The sequence below is a fragment of the Ursus americanus genome, chromosome 20 (assembly GCF_024610735.1).
Source record: "Ursus americanus isolate L20-20 chromosome 20, mUrsAme1.1.p, whole genome shotgun sequence".
Classification (NCBI taxonomy): domain Eukaryota; kingdom Metazoa; phylum Chordata; class Mammalia; order Carnivora; family Ursidae; genus Ursus; species Ursus americanus.
The window spans coordinates 25,496,793-25,511,177 of NC_142146.1; the positions used below are offsets into that span (position 1 = coordinate 25,496,793).

The 14,385-nt window shown below is 33.6% G+C and overlaps 1 protein-coding gene across 1 annotated transcript in view; it reads left to right on the plus strand.

The window, feature by feature from the left end:
• The window catches only part of TBC1D5 (TBC1 domain family member 5), a 562,848-nt gene that overhangs the window by 43,373 nt on the left and 505,090 nt on the right, over window positions 1-14,385 (plus strand). The window contains exon 2 of the mRNA XM_045791684.2: window positions 8,297-8,359. The gene's annotated coding sequence lies outside the window, so the exon portion shown is untranslated. The remainder of the gene's footprint in view (window positions 1-8,296; window positions 8,360-14,385) is intronic.

The following is a 14,385-nucleotide window of genomic DNA, read 5'->3' on the forward strand; positions in this document are numbered from 1 at the left end:
TGTCCTTATAGAAAGCTCAAGAGGTGCAAAGTACTAACCTTTATTTCCCCCCAATTTTAAGCCATTTACAGATGTTTATGATGAAGGATTTTGGCTTTGTGGCTTGTTTTTATGGATGCCATAAAGGATCTTTGGTTTGCTTCTACTTAAATACTTTAAAAGACCATTGATTTTTAGTATTATCTTAAAAATTTATTTACCTATTCACTTCCATGTTTTAAGTAAGGATCAGAAAGTACCAGTGAAAAGCTTATAATTATGGGAACATTTTCTACATATGGATGTATGTATATCAATATATATATATATTATATATATATAATATATATATAATATTAATATATAATAAATGTATTTATTTTTAAAGCCCGCCTTTTTCCCTTCACAAAGAAGACTTGAAGCAGCTGAGAGTACACACAAATTTGATTATAAATTTGAATAAAAACTCAAAAGGCACCAAGGGATATTTCATTTTTCTTTGTATTGGATGATTAAACTTATCAAAATTTTAAATTTTGGCTCAGTCGGTTAAGCATCTGACTCTTGGTTTAGGCTTAGGTCATGATCTCATGGGTTGTGAGATTGAGCCCCGTCAGGCTCCATCCATCCTTGGGGTGGAATTAGCTTGAAGATTCTCTCCCTCTGCCCCTCCTTCCACTCATGGGTGTGCCTGTGTATGCATGTGTGCATGCTCTCTCCCTCAAATAAATAAATCTTAAAAAAATTTTAATTATAAGGCCAAATATTCTCATAGCCTGACCCTTGTGTCTGGTTGAAACAATGCATTAAAGAAAACCCCAAAAACTTCACCATGAATTTCCAGCTTAAATCCATCTTTATTCTAAACCACAAAGTTAGGGTGTTTTGTGTCTTTTATGTGCTCAGGCATTAACTTTGAATCAATATACCTATGGAATAGTTTGCAGAAAACTTTCTCTTGTTTAAGGACCTTGCCTGTTGCCCCTGAGTTTTTCAAAAGGCTTTCTGCCTTTCTCATCCTTTACTCACTTTTACCTGATGGATGTTTTAACTGCTTAAACCAGTTTTATTTTCTATTTAAATTATTTTTCCATATCCTGAAATGTAGTACCGTATGAATCTTATTAAGGTTCAATAAGCAATTAAATTTTTAAAAATCTTGCTTGAATTGTTTGAATTTGGTGGCACTGAATCAGGTAGGTTAATACATCATTTCATTTAGTTTATTTGCTATGTATGCCTAGTGATTGTCCTTTCAATTGCATGTGATGGGGAATGATGCTAAGAAGCAGCCGTTGATTAGATTTTGGAGATCTTTTTCTCTTTATATTGTTACACTTAATTTACATATCTTTTCTAGTATATTTTTTAATGCTGTTCAACATGTTCTTTCACTTTTTAAGCTTTTAGCCATTATTATATCTGTTTTATAAAACCAAGATCCCATCAGGTTATTATGATGCTTCAGGTAGATGTGTGTCATACATTTGAAAAATGACCAAACGCTTATACAGATATTAGTTATGATTCTTCCTCAGGAGATGTGATGCAATAATTTGTTTTTCAGGTAGGTTTGAATTTATATTTGATTTTTGCTAGATGTCTGAGCAGGGTCTTTTAAATGAATTGTATTTAGAAATAAAAGAATCTGTTCTGCTTAGAGGATTTGATAGGTAAAGTATGGTGAAATATTATGTAGCTCCCCTCACACTGAAAAGGACAGTGAATGTAAATTGGAATCCTGTTTGTTTCAGTATAATTTGTTTTATTATGTTCAGTTAGCCAGCATATAGTACATCATAAGTTTTTGATATAGTGTTCAATGATTCATTAGTTGTGTATAGCACCCAGTGCTCATCACAACATGTGCCCTCAATACCCATCACCTGGTTACCCCATCCCCTCGCCCCCCTCTTTTCTGGAACCCTCAGTTTGTTTCCTGGAGTCCAGAATCTCTCATGGTTCGTCTCCCTCTCTGATTTGTTCCCATTTTCAGTATAATTGAAGATATTTTTAGCCTGTGCCAATATAAGAATGTATTTCTTTTTTTTTCCCATAAACTTACACATTAAAAATAACTCTGATAAACACAATTTAGTGTTAGTGGCAGTATGGACAGAGTTTAGTGGAAGTATGGACACAATGTTTCCACTGGGAGAGGCAATCATTAGCTCTTAAAACTTGGTCTCTAGTAACCTTCTTTACTGAGTTCATTTGTTTCTATTTTGTTTATTTAGAGTACATCTAGCCCAAGTTGTTTGTTTTAAAAAATAATGGTAGAAAATGCTAGTCTGGAATTGCATTGTGGTAATTTTGGTGGATGTAGCCTCTGCACTGATAATGTGTTAATAGTCATGTGTATCTTTATTATCTGTTTTTTTTTTTTTTTACATCTTAGATTGTCCAACTGTGTCTTCAGTTAAGCTGGGAAATTTTCAATCATTATTTATTTGAATGTTACCTATTCTCTGTTTTCTATTTTAAATTCTTTTCTAATCTTGATCTGCTTGTGTTTTAGAGCATTGCTACTTAAAGTGTGATCTTCAGATCAGTGCTGGTCTGCAAACTGATTTCATTGGTCTGTGATGAATTATGGACAGAAATTTGAAGTAAGCTTTTAGAAACTTTTAATAACAATTTGATATTCCTGTGATATCCACGCACAATATTTTTTAAAAAAGAAATTCACTTTTATTGAATTTTATAGTTTTTGTCTGCAGTGGATTGACAAGTTGAAAAATGGCTCTTCACAGATGGTTTCAGAATTATTTTGTTAGACCTTATTCTTTCTATTTTTTAGCTGGTCTTACATATTTTTTCTTTATCTCTCTGAACTGAATTTTAGACTGGTTTTAAACATCTTTCGAATTCTTTCTCTACTTGTATTGAGTCAGCTATTTAGCTTTTACCTCAAATTAAAGCTTATGTTTTTGATTTCTTGAGGATTTATTTAACTTGTATATATATTTTAAGCCTTTCTGTTGATTGGAACATCTTTACTGTGTAATCTGTTCAATAATTGAAGAATCTGTAGTCAGTCTAATCCTGCTGTCTTTTGTTCTTTTGTGTTGACTCATTCATAGTATCTAGTATCTTTGTATGTTTTGTAACTTTTTTTTTTTTTTTTAAATTTGAGTAGAGGTTTTTGAAAGCTGCTGTATTGTTTGAGGCCTGGATTGAAGTTATTTTTCTTTCACCAGTAATTTGCCTATGTTTCCCCCAGGTGCCTGGGGGTATTAACAGTTTAAGATATTTCAAATGATATCTTCGTATGAGATTTATTGGATTATACATGTAGTATGAATTTAGTCTGAGAAACTTTTTGAAGGTTACACTTTGTGGTTACTGTGTCAAGAGAATTGATAGATATTCTTGCAATAACAAAATTACAGAGCTGGAATACAGATTTGGGTTTGCTAGGGGTTCGGGATGGTGGGGTCTAGGGTGGGTATGACTGTAACGGGTAATAGGAGGGAGATCTTTGTGGTGATCTTAACCTGAGAGTGTAGCCCTTTGGCATAACAGCTTTATATAGATATAGGTGTTTCCTTTTGATAGACTTAGAGTCTATCTCCTGAGCCTGTGTAGCCATCAAAATGTAAGCCCAATTTTCTGCAGTGGAAACTCTCAAGATAAAAGGTGGTTTCTGGTTTTCTTATTCTACTTTTGTTTATGCCTTATGTGAGTACTGTACTTTCTTGCTAGCTAAGCAGTTCATTGAAATAGATTTTTCCACTAACTTTTAAAAGTAGCATCTAATAGTATCAAGGTATCTAGTCTGCCATACTGCTGGAAATCAGTGTCCCCATCTACAATTTTGTTTCTTATCAAGTATGTTGCTATTTTGTGCCTCAGCTTTCTTGTATTTTTGTTATTATAATAGGCATTTTTCTTTATTTCCTTGGTCTGTCAGACTTATTGTGTAGGCCCATTACAGTCTATGCCCAGTTATGTTTTCTAATCACTTGTTCCCTGTTCTTTCACTAGCCATATTATGGTTTATTAAAGACGTCGTGTATTGTAGTTATCATTCTTTTACTCATGTCATATCATTCTTTTACTTATCCTGCTTAAATGCTCTCTCTTCTTTTGACTCCAACTGCTTCTTCTAGCACTGTTGACATTTTGGGCTGAATAATTCATTTCTGTGGGGGCTCTCCTGTGCGTTGTAGGATGTTAGCAGCATCCCTGGCCTCTGCCCATTAGATGCAGCTAGTGACTTCCATTCATGATAACCAAAAGTGTTTCCAGACATTGCCAAAGGTCCTTTGTAGGGGATGATGTCTCCCCTAGTCGAGAACCATTGTCCTAGCGCTATATTGATTTGGTCTCAGTTGGAGAGCCTTCCCTGATTATCCGTGCCTGTGGCTTTTACCTTTTGGATTTTTGGTAGTACATATTGTTCTGATTGTACACTTGCCTCTTTTTACATTTGGTTGTGAATTTCTTTCTTCCTCTCCCTTCCTCCCTGCCCTGTTTGTGTGTGTGAGCGAGCCTGTGCATGCATGTGTGCATGTGTGTGTGTTTGTCTTTTTTGACCAAATTTTAGAGAGCAGGGACCATATATTTTACTTTTTGTTTGTTTGCTGTTTTGGTCCATTCAATACACATATTCGTAGTTTTAAATATATCAGTTGCTTGCCTTTTTCCTGCTTTTCTATTTTTTTATATGATAGCAATAGAGGCTTAGGAAATTGAATCATTCTGGAAAATGTGGAGAACTTTGAGGTGTTCCAAATTATGAGACTTATAGACAATAAAGTTAATACCAAAGTAGCAATGGTGTGTATACCCAGTAATAGCTCTGGAAAATTCAAGACAATGCAAGATAGTTGTAAGGATATAAGAAAGATGTAATTTCTGTTAGATGTATCCATTATATAAGTAACCAGAAAAATGTGTAATAGAGTAGAAAAAAATTGAGAAATATAGAAAATGGAAGGATTTGTAGAAGCATGAAGTACGAATGATTAGTTCTACAGAGTGATATGAACAAAGTAATCAATATGTCAGGGTAGATTGTTAGGAATGATGGATGTAGCATCTGGCTAGGAGTGACTTGTATAAAGCTGACAAATGTGATATGTGAATGTTAGTAAGTTGAAAACAAGTTGGGCACAGAGAGGTTAGCTTCTTACTACCAACTAAAGGGAAACCTACATGTTTTGCCCCAGTTAGGAAAGATACAGCTCAGTTATAGATTGCTCCCCACTTTTTTTAATTACGAGAAAATTCTAAGTAAAAATGTAAATTGAAGCTTGAATCTGATTACTTTTATAAGGTCCTTTTCCTCATCTAAGCCAAAATCTTCATGAAAAGTAATCATAAGTGGGGCGTCTGGGTGGCTCAGTTGGTTAAGCATTTACCTTTAACTCAGGTCATGGTCCCAGGGCCCTAGGATTGAGTCCTGCATCGGGCTCCCTGGTCAGTGGGGAGCCTGGTTCTTCCTCTCCCTCTGTCTTCTACTCGTGCTCCCTCTCTCTCACTCTCTATCTCAAATAGATAATTAAAATCTTAAAAGTAAACATAAGTGTAAGTATGTGTTCATTGCACAAAAATTAGAAAGTAATGAAAAGTATGGGGAAAATGAAAGTTACAGTTCCCAAAGCCTAAACACTGTTATCATTTAGATTAGTTGCATTCTCTTGAATTTTATATGATCTCAGTCTTTCTCTGGATATAGATATATGATGTGCCTGTGTGTGTGTGTGTGTGTGTGTGTGTGTGTGTGTGTGTGTGTATATATATATACACACACTGTGTATACATATATGCATGTGTTGGTATGTATATTTATATAAAATAGGAATTATTTTATATGAAATGTTTTATAGCCTGTTCTTCATTTAATATTACGAACACTTCTCCATATCAGTAAAATTCTAAAGTGTGATATTTAGTGACTACATAGCATTCTATACTGAGATTATCCCTAAATTTTTTTAAACATTTACTTAAACATTTAGGTTTTCTTTCACACATACACACACGTATGTACATGTACCAGTAATTTGCAGTGAACCACCTTATGAGAAATTTTGAGTGCATCTCCCATTTTCTTTGAAGAGTTGTAACCTCCACTGCAGTCTGTATCTTACCGTTTGTCCTACAAAATTCATTTTACCTGTCTTCCTTAGTAAGAAGAACCCCAATATTATAGCTGGGCATTATTACCAGTTTGGAGACTACATTTCCTATCGTCCCAAATGGTTGGGTATAGCCAAAGGACAAAGCAATGGTTTATAAGCTGTAGGCTGAAATAACACAGAGTTAAAAGGGAGCAGGGTGGCCCTTTTCCTCCCCTTTTTCTGCAATGTGGATGTATTAGCAAGAATGCCCATAGTCGTCTTAGAGTGTGAGGCCACTTGGAGTAGAAACAGTATGTAGTAGAGCAGAAAGATGGAAGGAACTTAAGTCCTCAATGTTTGGAGCTGCCACATCAGCTTTTGATTGTCTATTTCTGGACGTTTACATGGAGAGAATTCTCTTCCTTTTTTTCACCCTCTTGTTTAAGTCATTATATTATCATAACTTAAGAATATTTTTTGGCTTGGGAAGGATATGACCTAATCCTATCTGATAAAGGATAGCATTATTTAATACTCTGTGTAGTAATGTAATAGATCTAATATAAGGAAACATGCATGGTGTCGTGTTAGATTTTGGATCTATGTTGCAAACAAAAAATTTCTTTAAGACTGGAGAGAGATTAATTGGTATTGAAAAGAAAGTACTTAAAATTATACATAATATCTGGATGTTTTTGTTAGCTATATTGCTGAATTTTTTTCTCAAGTGCTTTTAATAATTATCACAAATATTATTTCAGAAAACAGTTGGTAGCTTTTAGGGAAAAGCAAACAAACAAAACCCCCTCAAAACCCCCAGACAGAAACAACCCACAAAACCAACCACAAACCATTGAGGATGGTATGTTGTATCTGAATAATCCCTTCAAGCCCTATGAATTTTTAATATTAAATATCTTGTCTAGTCACTTTGATAAAGTCAGCTCATAAATGTGACTTTTAGTGTTCTCTTATTAACTTTATTGGAGGAATTTTGATCAATGAAAAAAACATTTTTTGTTACTGTAGACTTTTTTTTAGTATTCTAAGAAAGTTATTCATAACTTCAATGAAATGAGTGAAGGATACACATTTAAAAAATTAATAAACTTTTTTTTGAGCAGTGTTAAGTTTACAGAAAAATTGAGCAGAAAGCACAGAGTTCCCGCATACCCCTTTGAAGGATATACATTTTTTTCCCCAGGGTATTCCACTGCATATAATGTTATGCACATAACAAAAGACTTTACATCTCTGAACCAAATTTGTACTATTTTATAAGTGGAAAACCATACACTACTAAAAATCATTTTACTCTAACCTAAGGTTTCCCCATCCTCAGCACTAATAAAATTTTAGGACAGATAATTCTTTGTGGGGGTCTCTTCTGTGCATTACAGATGTTCAGCAGCATCCCTGATCTCTACCCACTAGATGCCAATAATATTCCCCAGTTATGACAATCAAAAATGTATGCAAACATTGCCAAATGTCTCTTGGGAGGCAGATTGTTCCCCAGTTGAGAATCATTGCTCTAACCAATTTATGATGTTTTAGGATTTGCTGTATTTTTTAGGTTGAGTTCAGATTTATGGGGTCTATAGTTCAAGGAACCTTTACAGAGAAGTTGTGTGGATAAAGTTAGAATCTTCCCTTACACTTGGGGACCATAGACAGTCTTCTCTTCAGATGTACTATATTGTTTGAATTTATTCTCTGTAATACGTAAAAAACCCATTTTAGAGTTCTTATTTCTGTGTGCAAGGCTATCATAGTTTGGGATCTACTATTTGTGGATTTCAGGAGTACTATACTGTGGGTAGATACAAACTTTAAATGTCCAATGAAGACTGATTTATGAGGTCAGTTGTGTTTTGACTCTTTGTATTAGATTGTCATTATATTCAAATTGTAACAGTTAAGTGATCTCATGTATTCTGTCAAGGACTTTGAGCTTCTCAAATTGAGGATAGCATTAGATGTCAGCCAATAACTTTGTCCTTCAAAGTTTTTGCCTTCATATCTGAAATCCTGCCAATTGTAACAGCTTGTATGTCAGTTCCAATAGAGGAAGCTAGCCTCTGTTAGCTTGTACTTAGTCCACTGAAGACTTCTAAAAACTTTACATAGTTTACAACTAACAATGTCCACTTCCCATTGCTACTTTGTACAATTATAAAACCTTGTTCACTAGTGATGAAATCTCATCTGTAATAATTAACGTTTTTCTTATTGTTCTATCTCTGCAGAAAATTTCCAAAGACTTGGTGAAGATAGGAAAACTATCAGAAAGGCAGTGGCACCATTATCCTGTAAGTATTGCTTTGAAAAAGAAGTGTAAGTTAAGAATATTTTAAGTATCCAGTTGTTTGGGGGAAAATATGTTAGGCAAAGATATTATATGTAAAATATAGAGCAGGATATATTATAATCATATTAATAATTTATAAGAACTAATCCAATGCAGTCCTTTAAAAATTGAAAATGTGTTCTTATGTATTGAGATGAGGATTTTACCAATAGCATTGAAAAATATTTCTAATTCTAATAGGGATTGATCTAGTTTACGTACATTTGCTTATTTAAAACTATCAGAATCCAGAAAATCATTGTGGTTTTGTAGGCTTGTGATTTGTTTGGATGACTTATTGTTTTGGTTATTTTGCAGAATTATTTATTTGCTGATTTATTTATGTATTTCATTATTTATTTATTTGATTATTTAGTAAATTATTTATCTGATGAATTATTAATACATCTTCATGACATGCTTTAAATTATTTATAACTTAATTTTGAGTTTATTGCTTTTAGAGCCTGCATTGTTACTGACTAGTTTTGATTTTTTTCTTTGTGGTTCTTTAAAATTAAAGTATTAGCTCTAAGGCAAAAGTGTATTCATTGCAATGCCCATGGATTTTTTTTTTTTTTCTTAGTAATTTATGGTAGAGATGAAATTTCATTTATGCATTGTTTAGTTCTAAATCTACCTGTTTAGGGTTACTGATGATAGAATGTTTATGTGTTGTGTGCATACTCATTGTAGAGTCACTTACAAATTAATGATATAGCCTATAGTATGTAAACTGAGATTGAACATGTAAACCTCAGTCCACATTATCCTTTGTATCTCTAAAGGGCAGGTCTGCATTTCTTACTTGCTTTAGAATAACTAAAAGAGTCTTGTTGTTTTATTTTAGAGGCAAATCTGTTTTACTACTGGGATATTTTTAGGAAAGTTCAGAGAAATGAAGTCCGACTTCGATTTGGATCCTTGAAATATAAATTTGACTGATATAGCCTTTATTTTTGAAAATTCTCATTATATGTGTGTTTGGCAAGTAGCATGATGTTGATATAGATTTTTATATCAGTCATAGTGACATATTTAATATCATATCCCTTATGGAAAGTTTTATACAACTTCATTTTAATGAACTAAAATGGACAAGGGCTTTTGTAAATGAAAGCTATAATTTCCCTGACTTTAGCTAATAATTCTCTTATGTAAAGTTTCTATTTCTAACCAAATAAGGTATTTCTTCTTTTGTCTGATTGTATTTGATAAGGTAGTGTAGTTATTACTGCTCTGTCATTGAATGGGTTTAATGAATAGGTTAAGCAGTTGTTTGGGTAAAAGAATGTCAGATGCACAACTTAGTCTTCTGTGTTTGCTTGGAGTGAATTACTGTGTACTTTACAGTTTTAACATTTCAGAGAGAGGCAGCATTGTACAGTTCAAGTTAGGATGCTATTTTTAAATTTAATTTGATTTAATTAATTAATTAATTTTTTTTCGAGAGATAGCATGAGCAGGGGGCGGGATATAGTAAGAGTGGCAGAAGGAAAAGGAGAGAGAATCTTAAGCAGGCTCCGCACCCAGAGCAGAGCCTGATGCGAGGCTTGATTTCATGACCCTGAGATCATGACGAGCTGAAATCAAGAGTCAGACGCTTAACTGACTGAATGAAAAGGAACCCCAGGATGCTATTGAAAAAAGGATGAAAATGGCCTCTGTAGACAGGTTTTACTAGGGAATGTAAATTGTGCATATATATATGTATTATATATATATCTCTCTCCACATTTCTTATTTTGAAATATTGAATATATGAATGTTTAATTGGAATATTGCTTTAGCGTCTTCATATGTTTGCCTTATAGGAAGTGGTTTCATTTGATTTATATACATGGATTTAAAAATGTGTGTATTATACATATCTGTGACTTCTGTTTTGGAGATGAACAACCACAAATACTGTCAGATATGGAATTTTATTTCAAAATGTGCTTCAGTATGCCAATGTGGACTTCTTTTGAAGAAAAAAAGCTGCCTTCTCCAATGTTGAATAAGATCTTACTATGTTAGTTGTCACAATAATATACCCAGCCACACTATCAATATGTATTTGTGGAGTATTAGCTGTGTTATCCAAGTGGTCTTCATTGGAAGATAAACATATGTGCGTGCACACACATATGGAAAATTTTCTTCTGATATCAAAACAATTTTTTAGGACTTGTTTTTGGAAGGAGACATCAGTGGAGATTTTCATAATAATAGCGTTTATTGAGCACTTATGTGCAGGTACAGTGCTTATATGTTTTACATGGATTGTTTTTCTTCACAGTGAGATAAATACATTTATTGTTCCCATTTTATGAATGAGGAAACAGAAACTTGGAGATGTTAAGTAACTTGCTCATTGCCACACACATGGCAGTAAGTGATGGCACTGGGATTAGGACTCATTGAGTCTGACTCTCAAGGGTCTTTCCTAGCCCATTACAGTTTTGCAGTATTAGCCAGTTTTGGGTGTTTTTTTTGTTTTCTGTTTTTTTGTTTTTGAGAATGTGTTTCTTTATTTCTGATAGGTTTCACTTGCTAAGTATATTAACTTTGTGTTGTACTTGGTCATCTTTTCTAAACAGTAGGCAGTACTTAATTTTCTGAATTTTCTGATTTGATTCTTGAATTTTCTGATTTGATTCTTCTTGTAATCCCATATAGTGGATCAGAATTACATAAAAGAATTTGTGCCTCAGGGAGATTGTATGGTTTTCCTGGTGGTTGTCCAACACTCAGATCTTTGGACTCTTAAGCCTATGGCCATTTCCAGGGCTCTGTTAGGTCAAATCTGATTTCCTTATAAAAATAATGGTATAATCAGGGTTAGACACATATTGTTAAAAGAATGATTAAGAGTCTGATGCCTAAGCTTTTATAGAAATGGCCACAAACGTATTATTAAATTAACTCTAAATATAGTGTTTAGCATACCGTTAAGTATTTTAACCTGTGTAAAAAGGATGAGAAAATAGCCAATTGTAATTTTAAACACTTAAATGTAAGTATTTAAAAGATTCTGTAGAGCCTCCGGGAGTAAGGAAAAATGTTGTGAATTTGGTGTGAGGCTAAGAGAATGGGATCTTTCTATCTGTTTGCTCCCTGAAGACAAAGACAAGCCTTTATCATCCTGGGTCTGAAGCACACAAAAGACAACAGAAAACAGGTGAGCGATGGATAGCAGTAGAGTTTGGGTGATGTTGGTGTGAGTGCCATAGGTAGTTGCATTTGTATGAACAATAGGGAACGGTGTGAATCAAAGTTTTTTTTTTTTTTTTTAGATTTTATTTATTTATTCGGCAGAGATAGAGACAGCCAGGGAGAGAGGGAACACAAGCAGGGGGAGTGGGAGAGGAAGAAGCAGGCTCATAGCGGAGGAGCCTGATGTGGGGCTCGATCCCATAATGCCAGGATCACGCCCTGAGCCAAAGGCAGATGCCCAACCGCTGTGCCACCCAGGCGCCCCCAAAGTTTTTAAGTTAGCGTTTCCAAGTGAATAATTGTTACATCATGAAATACTCAAAATCTGTGATGTAGATAATATGAAATACTGTAATAGCTAGGATGACCATATAATTTATCTTCCAATTCAGGACTCACTATTACTAGTGTGATAGTAATATCTCACATGCCTATTGAGTAATTTCTAATACCCTTATAAAACATATATTTAAGAAGAATCTTAATTCATGTACAGTAACTTTAAAAATGTTTGATTTTGTGGTAAAACCGACTTCTTTTGCCAGTATTTATATGTTTTTGTTAGGCAACCAAGGCAGGTTGTGGCTATGACTTTTATCTAGTGTGACTGATGTTTCACAGCTTTTGGAGCTTATTTTCAAGGTAAAAGTAAAGAGGTATTACTATTGGGAATGGAAATATGAGGATGGTAAAGTTGCTCATGGTATAGTAGAGAGTCCTAAAATTTCTCTTCTTATCATACCTTAGAGGATTTTCTGTGCTCATTTTGCCTTGTAAATCTTTTTTTTTTTAAATTTTTTATTATGTTAGTCACCATATAGTACATCATTAGTTTTTGATGTAGTGTTCCATGATTCATCGTTTGCATATAACACCCAGTGCTCCATACAATATGTGCCCTCCTTAATGCCTTGTAAATCTTTTTGGCATCTTTAACGTTGTACTGAAAACTAATCCTGTTTGTTCTACCTTCCAAATTTATAATTTTATGTTGGATGATCCAGTGTTTTCCCCCGCCCCCGAAAAAATCCATGTTACGTGTCATATGTATTGATGTGTTCGCAGTTTTGCCAAATATTTTTAAAAACAACTGTTTTTCCTTGGTGAAATTTTGTATAGGAAAATAGGAATCTCTAGAAAAGGTGTTTTTTTGTCTTTTAGTTTTTGTTTTTTTGTAGTTTTCTTTTTAATTCCCTCTTGACAGGTATTTATCTAAAATGACATGTTACATTATTAAAGTCATAATTAGATTATTAAAGATCCAGTTTATTTGCCTTTAGAGCATAGACGATTTGTTAAGTCGAACCAGGTAATCACACTGACATATTTGTGTTTGTGCACTAAAAAAAAAAAAAAAAAAAAAATAAATAAATCTTGTGCAATAATTCTTATTCATTCATATATATATAATATCAGAACTCTTTTTGTTCAGAAGGGCCTAGTATGCCTGGTAACAAAGGAAGAGCTTTCTTATATTTTGCCTTCAGTTTGTCACAGTATAAAGTACTTCATAAAATACTACTATAGTTGTAAGAGTAGTAACATAACTTATATGTTGGCTCTGAGAGTAGCTCCTTTATAATTATGGCAAGTGAAGGTACAGCCAAAGGTCACGTTAAACACAAAATTTCTTTCACACCTCGTCTGTTTTGTGGATAGCATGTGAAGTACTGTGGGCCCCTGCACTGATACTTTAAGAGAGCAACCCAAGGTTGTTCCTGTGGAAGTGTTTCAAATACCTTTCTCCCTAACCTCCCATGTGGTTGCTAAATTTGGCATGAATGTATATTTGAATCCTGGGCTAATTAAATAGAACCTTATTAAATTTAGAGTTTGCAGAATAAAAAAGGGGACTCATACAGTAAGGATTTCTTGGGGCACTAAATAATACTGACATATGAGTCTTTCATAATACTGAATATTACAAATGCAGTATCTTAGTGTTGATGTTGCTCAGTGAAACAGTGAACACCAAACAACATGCAACAACAAAATAAAATGCACATCAATGAAATTATTTAAGCTTGACATGCCTATACATATACAATTTATTGATTATATTCTATTTTTGACTTTAATTTGGCTAAGAGAATATTAAAAAGATTATATATAGGAAAGCTTTCTATTAAAAATTATAAAGAGGATATACATATGATCTAGAGTGGTTATCAAATCTCTTTAAGTCATTCTCTTTACACAATATAAAAAAAAATATGGGCCACAGAAAGGATATTTGGAAGAGGATGAAATTGGCAAGTTAACAATTTTTTGTATAATCGATGTGTTTCTTTATGTTTTTGAAACACTTTTTTTCTATTGTTTTTCCCATTATAGTATGCTCTTTGCTGTAAGACTTCTAGAGTAATGATTTCTAAATAAGAGCGTGCTGCCTTAAAAGGGGAATTTTGGAAATTATGCTTGTGTTTGTCACAATATTGTTGGAGTGTTTTTGGCATGTAATGGATGTAGCTCAGGGATGCTACATATCCTACAATGCATGGAGCAGTCTCAGACTGCAAAAGATTGTCCTGAGTACCATGTAACTTTTCCGTGTGCTTGCTTAAATTCTCTTCAGAGATAAAGTAACAATACTTTCATGTATAATAATACTGACAACTTTTTGTGAGGTGTTACATGAAGAATCTTAAACTTGAGGGGAAGTTTGTGTGGAGGGGAAGCTTAAGGAGAATAAAGAAATCCTCTCAAAATTCTATAATTTATTTCACACATTCTTTCCATATCCTGGTTTATATATAGCATTTCTAACTAGAATTTTAGTTGAAAAGTTTTC